Here is a 12,772-nt window from a genome sequence, read left to right on the forward strand (position 1 = left end):
TTTTTCGCGCCGCTTCAGTATTTTGAAATACTGAAACATTTGCGTTCTGAACTTGGCCATTACAGTTTCGGTGGTTCAGTATTTTGAGATACTGAAGTGAAACTATAAATATATATATATATATATAGATATATATATATATATATATAAATATGTCTACATATATATCTATATATATCTAGATGTGATATATATATATATATATATATATATATATATATATATATATATATATATATATATGTAGATGGTTTGCCACCGTTTAGCTGATGGACACAATGTCGACAGTCCGTGTATCGAATGCAGTGCAGCAACTAAGCAAACTACCGAATGCAACTGCATTTAACGGCAATACCGCTCCTCCTTTTGGATCCATGTTAGCACTTGTTTTGGATGTAGAGTGGTTGAAAACGTCGTATTAGGTGTTGTCTGTGACATTTCGGCCGTTCAACATGCAAAACTTTGGGATTTCGACTCAAGCATTGGTGGGTTCGACCAAAGTGGTGGTAAACATATATATATATATATATATATATATATATATATATATATATATATATATATATTGTTAGAAAAATATGTATTAATATGTGTATGCTTAATGACAAATTAATAATCAAGTGTTTTTAATATGCTTTTCATTCTATTTCTTATGCACTGTGATTTATATAAATTGAGTTTCATATGAGACCAAAAATATGCCTTATTGAAACTGCAGCATGCTTACTGAAACTTGCAAGTTGCCCTCTGACCTAGTAACTGCTAGCACAGCAATATTCTTGTTTATGCTTTGTGGAAATGTACTTGAGAAGCAGGTGTAAATCTGCTAGGTCAGAAGCATATGAATAGACAATATACCATTGAATAAATGTAATGATTCCAGACATACAGCCTTGTTCAGAGGATGGGAACCTCTGCAGCTGCAGTAGTTTAGAGATAAGTTAGACAAAGGCTTATTAGAGAAATGAACTGCTAGCATTGTGTTTGATTTAGCTATAGTATCTTGAATGTAACATAACAAGTATCTAACTGAAAGTAACCAAGGCCATGTTGTTTTCCTCAGGATGTTTCACATAAAAATTGTTTAAGTCAGCAGAAAATCATGGGAAAGATGGTCAGCAGATGATGACCAAAAGGTGGTAATTCGTTACGTCAGCATGGTAGGACAGGATTAATTTGATAACCTATAAAAATGAATGCATTTCCTGTTAAATATTATACCAAATGAGTCGATAAGTACAAATTCGAGGGTAATTTAGATTAACTCGCACTTATGAAACTTGTAAAACAGTTAAAAATAGATGCGAATGGTAAATTAAAAAAGCAGAGACAATTAGGAGTCCCTCAGGCGCACAGGTGGCTTGAGGAAGCAAATCGTAGGGAGCAAAGAATTAAAAATTCAAAAACGATGTTTTTAGACAAAGAAGATAATAATTTAGTAATAGCGACGGCCCCTCCTTCGCCCCCTCCACTTCCATTACCAGAATATGAAGCGAGTGGATGAACTGATCCACCTCCATTGTACCTAGCTGTCCCTGCAAAAGCACAACCATTTGTCACGGATCCCATCGAGACCAGGTCTCGAACACGCGACTTGAGGAGGGAAATTGAATTAAATGAGTTAAATAGAGCATCACAAGCTATGAGTGAAGAAGAGATATGTCTGCTCTTAGAAGTACCGAATCCTCAGGCAGGACAGGCAGGACAGGATCCGACTCCTTTAGTTTATTGACCGTGGACACCGGAAGATATCTGGAAAGCCACAGAAGGTATTCCCCACCCAAAAGTGAATTTTAGGAAGTTTTTAGAAGATTTACAAGGTATGAGATTAAGTTACCATTTGAATGGAGAGGAAGTAGAAAAAGTAGTTAGACAAATTGTAGGTCCAGATTGGCACATGATTTGTGGCAGCTGGAATCCTTGTGACGCACAACTTAGACCACTCCCACATACTGATGCAGAACTGGATGGCAGAGTGAAAGGTCTGACAGACCGAATCTCTGAAAAGTGGAAGCCTAGGGCTGATTGGACTTGTATCAATCAATGCATACAGCAGGAAAAAGAAACAGTAGATGGATACTGTGCCAGATTATTAGAATGCTTTAACAATCATAGTGGCATGAAAGTTCCTGAAAATCAAGCGAATGATTCCCTGTATGAACAATTGAAAAACGCATTTTTGAAAGGGTGCATTGCACCTATTAGTAGCTTCATTACGAAGCATATGATAGATCATCGAACAAGTAGGTTACAAGCCTTACTTGAATATGCTAGACATGCAGAAAGACATTTTAATAGTAAAAAGAAAAGGAAAACCCAAGTATTTTCAGCAGAAGATGGGTCAGAAGTATTTGTAGTACAAACTGGGAAAAAGGGTAAGAAAAATACCCAGGGAAATAAACAATCTGACAAAAGATCAGAAGATTTCGAAGAAAGAAAGAAAAAGGGTGAGTGTTTTAAGTGCGGGAAAAAAGGACATTTAGCAAGGGATTGCAGCTAAATAAGAAGGCGACTACAGAAAATAAGGAAGATGAGGAATGACTATATGATAGTCAGGAATCATTGGGTGAAAGTGAGCAGGAAAAGGTAAGTGTAAATGTGATAGCAGGAGAAGAGGATGTGACACAAGGGGTAGAGAATGTATATGAATACACAGACGTAGAAGAAAATGAAATTTTGGACCTAGCTCTTTTGAGCTTAGACCTTTACTTAGCAGACACAAAACCGGAAGTGACACTTCTGGTAGAGGGGAGGGAAGTTAAATTTTTGTGTGACTCAGGGGCTTCACGGACCCTGATACACCCTTCCAAACTACCGGAAGATACAGAATCACCAGACTATATACTAGTGAAAGCAGCTAATGGACAGTTATATCGGGAGCCACTCTCCCGTGACATTACAATAATAGACCCTGTTTCAGGGATGACTCAGAAAAGTAAAATTGTAGTTTCTGCAAAATGCCCAGTGAATCTTTTGGGTAGAGATTTAATGCAGATATTTGGCATAGCAGTAGTTCCAACCATGCAGGGTATGGAAGCACAGCGACAAATGGACACTTTTGTAGTGCGACCAGAGGGTGAAATGCATTATTGGTACAGCCAGGACTTGGTTACGACTGGTCCAGGGGCAGTAACTGAAGAATTAATGAATGTAGCTATCAGCAAGTTCCCCTCCCTCAACACTGACAAACAGCATTTGTTGCATTGTACTCTATATTACTGTAATAGACCAGGTCCTGATAAAGATTATGAACAAGAATTATTTCAGAACCATGCAAATAGGCTGGTATTGCGAATTTTGTACTGGGATGCAGAAGGGAACAGTGTAGCAAGCTGTTCATTGCCCCAGGAATTCTTAACACTCTACAAATGTAATCGACTGCCCCATGTTAGTTTGACTAAGAATAAAACTTTAAAATGGGCAGACTTAGGTGAGAAAGTCACGAGGTGGGAAAAACAGGCAGAACTAAAACTCTCAGAACAAGGAGTACAGAAACAGAAATTGAACTGGATCACACAGACACACCCAGCTGTACACTCACAGGCTAGTGAGGATAGCTGAGTATTACTATTGTTAGAAGAAGAGGAAAAAGCCTTGCGAGACATACCAGACATTCTCTGGTCAGCAGGGAAATCAGATGTAGGACTAATACGAACAGCAGGACCAGTTACCATAACGCCAAAGTCAGCTTTTAGACCCCAGAAAAGACAGTATCCCTTGAGAAAGGATGCAGAGGTAGGAATCAAACCTATCATAGCAGCCTTACTCAAGGAAGGAGTCTTAATAGAATCCCCTGATTCACCATGTAACACACCCTTATTCCTGTCAAGAAAGCAAACGGGGAATGGCGTATGGTCCAAGATGTACAAGCAGTGAACAATGCAGTTATACCTAGAACACCAACGGTGCCAGATCCACACACCTTACTGAATGATTTAAAGCCAGAATAGAAATATTTTTCATTGGTAGACATAAGTAATGCATTTTTCTCGATACCGATACACCCTGACAGCCAATATTGGTTTGTATTTACATTTCAGGGAAAGTGGTACACATATACCAGATTACCGCAGGGGTATTGTGAAAGTCCAACAATATTTGCACAAGAAATGGCAAGCAACCTGGCGGGATTTATCCCACCGAAAGGTAGTCAGATTCTACTTTATGTAGACGACATTCTGCTGGCAGCCTCCACCCAGCAAGAATGCAAAGAAGACACAATAGCTTTGTTACAATTCTTAGCTACTCAAGGTCACAAAGTAAACAAAGACAAGTTACAGCTTTGGAGAAAACAAGTTAAATACTTAGGATATGTAATATCCAAAGAAGGTAGAATATTAGATGAAGACGGAAAAACAGCGATTTTACAAGCACCTAGACCAACTACCAAGAAGGAAATGATGTCCTTCCTGGGAACTACTAATTTTTGTCGGAGTTGGATACCAAACTATGCTTTGGAATCTGCTTCACTGGCTGATTTAATATTTAAAAAGCCGATGGCTGCACAGGATTTATTACAATGGACACCTGAAGCAGAAGCAGCTTTCTGTAAGCTGAAACAATTGATAGCATCATCCTTAGTTTTAGGATTACCAAACTATAACAAGCAGTTTATTCAAACTGTAGATTGCAAGCAAGGTTATATGACATCAGTGTTGACACAGCAACATGGGGACAAACAACGCCCCCTAGCTTATTATTCATCACAGTTAGATCCAGTGGCGCGGCCTTTGCCCCACTGTGTAAAAGCAGTAGTTGCAGCTGCAATGGCAGTGCAGGCTTCAGCCTCATTAGTATTATTCCACCCTCTCACATTGAGAGTGCCTCATGCAGTCGCAATCATTTTACTGCAAGAAAAAGTAGCATATCTTTCTCCACCTAGGCATCTTTCCTGTATGACCATTCTGTTGGGCCAACCTCATATGACAATTTTACGATGCACAACTTTGAATCCGTCAACTTTGCTTCCAACCCCTGTAGATGGCAAACCGCACTGCTGCCTGCAGGTGATTGAGCAAAAGACACTACCTAGACAAGACCTTATGGGTGTCCCCTTGGATGATGCCAAGGTGACATGCTATGTGGATGGCTCATGCAGAAGGGGTCCTACAGGACAGAACCTAGTGGGGTATGCAGTCCTTTCTGATACTGAAACTTTAGAAGCAAAATCTTTGCCACACAACTTATCTGCACAAGCAGCAAAATTGATTGCCCTAATGAGGGCATGTACCTTAGCAAAAGGTAAGAAAGTGAACATTTATACTGACAGCCAGTATGCTTTTTCTACTGTACATGTTTTTGCACAACAGTGGAAAAATAGAGGAATGATAACATCTACTGGTAAACTGATTAATCATGCACAACTTATTTTAGACTTGTTAGATTCAATTCAGTTACCTAAGAAAGTAGCTATTTGCAAATGCGTAGCTCATACAAAACAACAGGATAGAATTTCAGAAGGTAATGCACGGGCTGATACAGCTGCAAAGCAGGCAGCTTCAGCCACAGAAACTTTTCTTTTGAGCGAGGAATTACAACCCTCAGAGACTTTAGATTTAGAAATGTTAAAAACAATGCAGACACTTACTACAAATCTTGAAAAACAAAAATGGATAAAAAGAGGAGCAATCCTCGAAAAGGGACTGTACATCTCCAAGGAAAAGAAACCGATTTTGCCATCCAATTTATTTAGATATGCAGCATTGTTGAGCCATGGGCAGAGCCATGTCTTAACAGGGGGGATGGTACAGTTAGTGAATCGAGTGTTTACAACCTATGGGTTTACAAACTATACAAAAAAATTTTGTGCAGTATGCCATGTTTGTAACAAGCATCATGCACAAGGGGCATTGAAACCTAAGTGAGGGAATTTTTCAACACCACCATATCCGTTCCATACCATTTGTATGGACTTCATAGAATTGAATAAATGTAAGAATAAGAAATACTGCCTAGTTATTATAGACATGTTTTCCAAATGGGTAGAAGCGTTTTCAACTAAAAACCCAGATGCAGCTACGGTTGCAAAGGCCCTTGTTAAAGAAATTATACCCAGATTTGGGATACTGGAAAAGATTTATAGTGATAACAGGACACATTTCGTGAACCAAACAATCCAGCAACTTAGTCGTTACTTCGGAATATCGTTAAAGAATCACTGTGCATATCACCCCCAATCCACAGGGCTAGTAGAGTGACATAATGGGTTACTGAAGAATAGACTTAGGAAATTGATAGAAGAAACACAGAAAAATTGGGTGCACTGTTTGCCTTTAGCACTGTTGAGTATGAGAACTGTTCCAAATGTAAAGGAATTAACTCCTTTTGAAACATTGTTTGGGAGGGCATATTATACACCTCAGTGGAAACCTCTCATATCTACAGAGCAGGAGGCTGACAGTTCACTTGCAGGATATATGAGGAGATTTTTGAATAACAAACTTTTGCAGTTAAATTCTGTTTCAGATAAAGAGCAACCAAAAAATCGGAAGCACCAGTAGCCCCAGGCACTTGGGTCTGGGTGAAGATTACGAAACGAAAGAATTGGAGCTCTCCGTAGTGGGAAGATCCGTACCAGGTACTATTGTCAACACCCACCACAGTCAAAATCGTGGAACAAGCTTCTTGGATCCATTTGACACACTGTAAACTGGTTAAAAACTTTGAACTGGACAAAAACTTTGCTACTGTTGCACAACAAGAACAAAATGACCAGATACAGAGTGAGTAGACACTGAACAATTTCAAAAAACTTGTACGATTGTTTTTGTTGCAATATTGATCACACTGTTCTTTTTGCTGTGGCCATACTTTTTTCCTGCCACAAAGGTTGAACTGATTAGATGTAATGAACCTAACATAGACTGGCATCCGAACTTTAACACTTATCAGGCAATTACATGTGTATACGCAGAGACTTTCAATGTTTCGAACTGCTGGGTCTGTACGGCCATACCAACAGCATACGGGGGTTTGTTAAAGACTGCTATCCCCCTAGGGGTCAATGAGACCTGGGAAAATCTGTTTTTGACACAGTTGCTATTAAACCACAAGATAAGGTAGCACTGTATTTGCCTGTGACACAAAAAGGAATTGTATGTTTTTATAAAAATGACTCCATCCAAGTTGGGTGGAGTAAATGTAATGTTACTGTACAGTATAAATGTTATAGAAAACCAAATGATTTGAGTGGATCTTGTAGTACAGATTATGACTAATTTTTGAAATCTATGCATAAAACTCTTGATCAGGTACAGCACAATCCTGTACTTTTCAAACAGTTATCAGTAATAGATAAGAAAATGTTTCATGCAGGGCAGTCATTTCGTAACAAAGTAATGACAAAAGTAGAGGACTGTTATTTTGTATGGGGGAAAAAGGCATATAAATGGTTACCTGAGAATTGGTCTGGCAGTTGTTTTTGGGATACCTGGTTTTGGCCATCCGACACACTGCAGCTTTGCCTCAAGGGAGTATTTGAAATACTCAAGACGTAACCAAAAAGACTGTTAAGAAACCGGAGAATCCAGTGGGACGAATCGAAGCAGGGTGGAAAGACCATCGTAATGTGGGAACCAAACTTGTGCACATGGACTTGAGCGATGCTGTTATATCCTGGGCAGGTATATCACCCATGTATGGCGGAGTCAAATCAATATGGGAACTGCGAAAACTGTCTAAACTTCTCGAAATAATGAGTAATGCAACTTTTTCTGCCCTTGAACTAATAACTGATGAACTGAATGCCATGAGAACTGTAGTGCTTCAAAACCGAATGGCTCTTGACTTCACCCTAGCAACGAGAGGCGGAACTTGCACATTAATCAAAGAAGAATACTGTGCGTTCATCCCTGACCACCAGCATGAGATAAACGATCATCTTGAAGTGATTCAGCAAGTGTCGGCCATGACCAAACCAGGCCCAAACCCTCTGACAGAGTTTTTTCAGAATGCCTTTGGGGGGTGGGGCTCCATCTTTATGAACATACTGATTGCTATTGGGGTAGGATTACTCCTAATAGGAGCTTGTATTTGTTGCGGAATCCCCTGCATGAAGAAATTAATTAAGGAATTCATAGATATATCCGTATATGAAACTATGTATCAAAGTACTGAATTTGAAGAGCTGCTAGAATGTGAGACGCTTTCATCAAAGTTTAAACTAAATGACTTTCTTAACTGCAAATCCTAAATGGAAGAGGTTAGGAAAAGAAGCAAACTGTTTATCCTTTTTTGAAAATAGAATAAAAAGTATTAACAGGAGGGAGATGTTAGAAAAATACGTATTAATATGTGTATGCTTAATGACAAATTAATAATCAAGTGTTTTTAATATACTTTACATTCTATTTCTTATGCACTGTGATTTATATAAATTGAGTTTCATATGAGACCAAAAATATGCCTTATTGAAACTGCAGCATGCTTACTGAAACTTGCAAGTTGCCCTCTGACCTAGTAACTGCTAGCACAGCAATATTCTTGTTTATGCTTTGTGGAAATGTACTTGAGAAGCAGGTGTTAATCTGCTAGGTCAGAAGCATATGAATAGACAATATACCATTGAATAAATGCAATGATTCCAGACAGACAGCCTTGTTCGGAGGATGGGAACCTCTGCAGCTGCAGTAGTTTAGAGATAAGTTAGACAAAGGCTTATTAGAGAAATGAACTGCTAGCATTGTGTTCGATTTAGCTATAGTAACTTGAATGTAACATAACAAGTATCTAACTGAAAGTAACCAAGGCCATGTTGTTTTCCTCAGGATGTTTCACATAAAAATTGTTTAAGTCAGCAGAAAATCATGGGAAAGATGATTAGCAGATGATGACCAAAAGATGGTAATTTGTTACGTCAGCATGGTAGGACAGGATTAATTTGATAACCTATAAAAATGAATGCATTTCCTGTTTCTGGTTAGACAAACTCTGTATTAGCACGTTTTTGTCTCCTTGCTGCAAGATTAAAGTGCCTTAACCTGAACCTACCGTGTTTTGATCATTTTTAAAGTATATTTTTCCTTTGACACACACACACACACACACACACACACACACACACACACACACACACATATATATATATATATATATATATATATATATATATATATATATATATATATATCTATAATGTATACATACATGCATACATCTACATATATAAATGCATTTTCCGTACTGTTGAATGACTAATGTTTGAGAAAACATCAAATGTATGTGTGGCTCAAATGGCTTAGTGGTAAATGACTAAGCACTGGTGTGCAGCATCATGGGTTTGAGACTTGCAAGGGCTGATTACTTTGTTGCTGGGCAGAACAAGGGCTGTTTGAGACAGAGTGATTAAGGTACATTTGAGCAGTTGTAAGTGGGTTTGCATGGGCTTGTGTGGTGTTAAGCAATGCTAACCTTCGGTTAAATATGCTTACGGACAGTTAGCCATAAAAGTGCTTAATCTGTGTTGCCATTGCTTGCCGCAGAGCAAACAGGCTTAAACCCGCTTACTACTGCTTAAAAGTGCTTATTCCTGCTTACTCTTGTGCTAATCTCTTTAAAAGAAAAGAAAAAGGGGTGATAGGAAAGTGGTGAAAAAGGGGGCATGCAGAGGGAAAGACAACAGGGAAAGTAGCTATGGATGTGCAAGACGAGTGTAAGGAAGGTCCATAGCTGTCCATTTCATCTAGAGCAACAGCTGTGCATATATACTGAATTTGGAGGAAAATTTGGACACTCCAACCCCTGAGTGAGGAGTGAGGACAACAAAAATATGTTGTGAGGCCAAATAGACTAGATTACATGTGTCCAGTAGATGCATGTGCAAAATGGACAGCTATGTATAGGACAACATTTTTTTTGGGAACAGATTGCCCTTTTTTATGGTAAGAGTGGGATGTTGGGGAAGGATAGTAGGTATATTTGGGGAGGTAGGAAGACAGACAAGACAGACAAGACAGCATAGGAGGGGCGGTATATGACACATGTGGGGGATAAACACCTTGGATGGGGAGGGGTGTTTGGAAATCGGATGCCCATGAGCCCCCAAATGGAAACAGTGGGACTGAGGTCCCCACTCATGGGCAGTAACCACTGCACTTTCACGGCCCTGAAGGTGGCTGTGCTGGGGGCTAGGTAGGAGAGGCAGACTGACCCTCTAAATGCACCACATGGCCCTCCAGTTGGCATAGCAGATCTCCAATCTCCCTTTGGAGCTCGCTACACACCAATCCCCGGACCTGACTATGGGCGACAGTTTCCTGTCCATGTCCACTCATGGGGGGGGGGTGAGTTCCATCCCCTGAGGCAGTTCCATCCAAAGGTGGTGCAGATCCAGTATTGCTCTCATAAACTTGGAGGGCTAATAGAGTGACAGGATTTGTTTTCATATATATTTTCCAAAGATTTTGAGGTCTGAAAATCAAATGTATGTCATTATTTGCTGACTACAAATCTGAGATCATCCCACTGATTTGCCACTGGGACAGGGGAACGGGCAGAAAATTTGAGTCAATTATCTGGACATTCTGAAAGGATGTTTACAGTTGAGAGGTATGATTATACACACAGCTTACTACCACTCCCAGGATTCAAACCATGGCTGTGTCTGATAAAGATACCACAATTTATGTGTCAGCAGAGTGTGCTGTTTGAATATTGCTGTCTATAGCTTCAGTGTTTTCTGTCTAAGTCTCTCTCGGTTGTACAGTCTGACCTTGTAATTACAATTGTCTCATACAGACCTTCCTAGACATATTTTATGTAGCACAGTGTGAGAAACAGTGGTTGACACAACAGTACTATTCTGATATCAGATGTTACTGAATGCTACATGTCAGCCATACAATACCAGAGTAAACATTACCAGTCCAGGATTTCAATCTTTATTGGCAGGCACAGTTTTCTTATCTGGCAGACCTGTGGAGGGAATATTTATTAACACTACCTGACTGTGACCACACATATTCCTAGATTCCGGGTTAATATTATGCACATACCTCTCAATCTGTTAATGCACACACTCTGGTCATAGCTTGACAACATGGGGGTAGAAATAGGGACATGTTTTGAATATTGCTCTCATAAACTTGGAGAGTTGCTACAGTGACAGGTTTGTTTTCATATGCATTTTCTGAAGGTTTTGAAGTCTGAAAATCAGATGTAGGTCATTATTTGCTGACTAAAATTCTGAGATCATCCCACTGATTTGTCAGGGGGGACAGGTTAACAGGCAAAAAATATGACCCAATTATTTGGACATTCTGAACAAATGTCTACATTTGAGAGGTATGATTATGCATACAGCTTACTACCATGCCCATGATTCGAACCATGGCTGTGTCTGATAAAAATACAACAATTTAGGTTTCAGCAGAGTGTGCTGTTTGGATATTGTTGTATATCACTTTAGTGTTTTCTAATTCTCTCTCGGTTTTACAATCTGACCTTGTAATTACAACAGTATTATACAGACATTCCTAGATAGTTTTATTATATAGCACAGTGTGGGTAACAGTGGTTAATACAACATTACTATTTAAAGAATGCAACACTAAAAATGCCATACAATACCAGAGTAAACACAACCAGTCCAGGATTTAGAGCTTTATTTCTAGGCAGTTACAGTTTTATTTAAATATGACGTATATGGGACTATTGTTGTCATATTGTCTGGTTTATTCAGTACAACCCATACACACAACAGTTTTTATACTGGCAGCTGACTTTCTACTACTTTTATATTTATTTTGTATGACTACTACATGCAAGATTATTACTCTCTAGCCTAGCAATGCAGGCTTTGCAGCCTACTAGCATGGGTTTCCTGATTCATAGCCTGCTCAGCTGCAGCTGTAAGGGAAATAGAGAAATATTTATCCATACCTATCTTTCATATACATAGGCTGGACATTATTAAATTAAACAGTTGCTGGTATGAGTACTTACACACTGCTGGGACATCACCCTTCTGCCTTGTTTTTGGACACACTGGTCCTAGAGCTCCCTCTTCCTCTGTTTCAAGTTGGCATAGTGGTGCCTGACCTGCTCACTAGTCTGATGGGCAAGACACTCCCAGGCCTACGCTTTATTTTGGGAGCCTTGGTACTGACCCTGCAGCAATCTCCCATCATGTTATTTTACCAGGAGTCCTACCATGACCTTGGACTCCTGGATGCTCCAGTGCTGTACACGGAAGTGCATGCCATCTCTGAATCCAGCCATTTTCCCTACAGTGGGAAGCTGCAACCGGTTATGAGCTGTATTCCCACTTGTGGGGTGTAAATATGGCCAATTTCCCACCTTTTGCCATGATTGGATGGTTTTGAATATGCTGAGCTAAACTAACTTACAGGCAAACCTGCTTAGCTAAGGTTGCAATTGCTTAAAGGGGCAGGTTCAGCACTGCTTACCAGTGGGCAAATCCATTTAGCTGGGCTACTCATTGCTTAGCAGTCAAATTTGCACAATGCTTACACCTAATAAGCACAGTTGTGCAATGCTTAGCATTGCTTATTTTTCATTTTATAGACTATCTGCTGTATGGCATTGATTCATCATTCATTACATATTATAAATTTGTTTACTGTCCCTGACATCTCCCAATGTGCTTTCATTACATTTATTCATGTGTGACTATACTGTATGGGGCACATGTGTTTATATGGGGATTTCACAACTTTATTAAACTGACACCTCACACCTGGACTTAATGCAGTACTTCGGTTAACAAATATATGTCATTTGGTAGGTAATACAAAAAAATTGTTTATGCACTGCT

Source organism: Protopterus annectens, chromosome 11.part0 (assembly GCF_019279795.1).
Source record: "Protopterus annectens isolate FY-2018-M chromosome 11.part0, PAN1.0, whole genome shotgun sequence".
In the NCBI taxonomy this organism is placed as follows: domain Eukaryota; kingdom Metazoa; phylum Chordata; order Ceratodontiformes; family Protopteridae; genus Protopterus; species Protopterus annectens.